The sequence below is a fragment of the Anopheles moucheti genome (assembly GCF_943734755.1).
Source record: "Anopheles moucheti chromosome X unlocalized genomic scaffold, idAnoMoucSN_F20_07 X_unloc_50, whole genome shotgun sequence".
NCBI classification, from domain to species: domain Eukaryota; kingdom Metazoa; phylum Arthropoda; class Insecta; order Diptera; family Culicidae; genus Anopheles; species Anopheles moucheti.
The window spans coordinates 36240-37500 of NW_026453560.1; positions in this window are offsets into that span (position 1 = coordinate 36240).

The following is a 1261-nucleotide window of genomic DNA, read 5'->3' on the forward strand; positions in this document are numbered from 1 at the left end:
CATACAAAAATTTTTTCTTCTCAAAAATGATTTTCGTTTCACTTTTCATACTCAGGGGAGTCTAAAATTGATGTTTTGAGTCACCGAGAAAAAAAAATTTTTTTGACCCGAGCTTGTGTCGGCGACCCAAAAATCGACGCACTTGGGAAATATGTTCTAGCAGGGGCCCTCCCATACAAAAATTTTTTCTTCTCAAAAATGATTTTCGTTTCACTTTTCATACTCAGGGGAGTCTAAAATTGATGTTTTGAGTCACCGAGAAAAAAAAATTTTTTTGACCCGAGCTTGTGTCGGCGACCCAAAAATCGACGCACTTGGGAAATATGTTCTAGCAGGGGCCCTCCCATACAAAAATTTTTTCTTCTCAAAAATGATTTTCGTTTCACTTTTCATACTCAGGGGAGTCTAAAATTGATGTTTTGAGTCACCGAGAAAAAAAAATTTTTTTGACCCGAGCTTGTGTCGGCGACCCAAAATCGACGCACTTGGGAAATATGTTCTAGCAGGGGCCCTCCCATACAAAAATTTTTTCTTCTCAAAAATGATTTTCGTTTCACTTTTCATACTCAGGGGAGTCTAAAATTGATGTTTTGAGTCACCGTGAAAAAAAAATTTTTTTGACCCGAGCTTGTGTCGGCGACCCAAAATCGACGCACTTGGGAAAAATGTTCTAGCAGGGGCCCTCCCATACAAAAATTTTTTTTTGACTCACCGGGTAAAATGGTCGCACTTGGTAAAAATGTTCTAGCAGGGGCCCTCCCATACAAAATTTTTTTCTTCTCAAAAATGATTTTCGTTTCACTTTTCATACTCAGGGGAGTCTAAAATTGATGTTTTGAGTCACCGTGAAAAAAAAATTTTTTTGACCCGAGCTTGTGTCGGCGACCCAAAATCGACGCACTTGGGAAAAATGTTCTAGCAGGGGCCCTCCAATACAAAAATTTTTTTTTGACTCACCGGGTAAAATGGTCGCACTTGGTAAAAATGTTCTAGCAGGGGCCCTCCCATACAAAAATTTTTTCTTCTCAAAAATGATTTTCGTTTCACTTTTCATACTCAGGGGAGTCTAATATTGAAGTTTTGAGTCACCGTGAAAAAAATTTTTTTTGACTCACTGGGTAAAATGGTCGCACTTGGGAAAAATGTTCTAGCAGGGGCCCTCCCATACAAAAAATTTTTATTTCTCAAATCGATCCGTGGTTTCACTTTTCATACTCTAGGGCCCATTTGCTTCAACTTTGGAAAAAATTTTCGATGATGA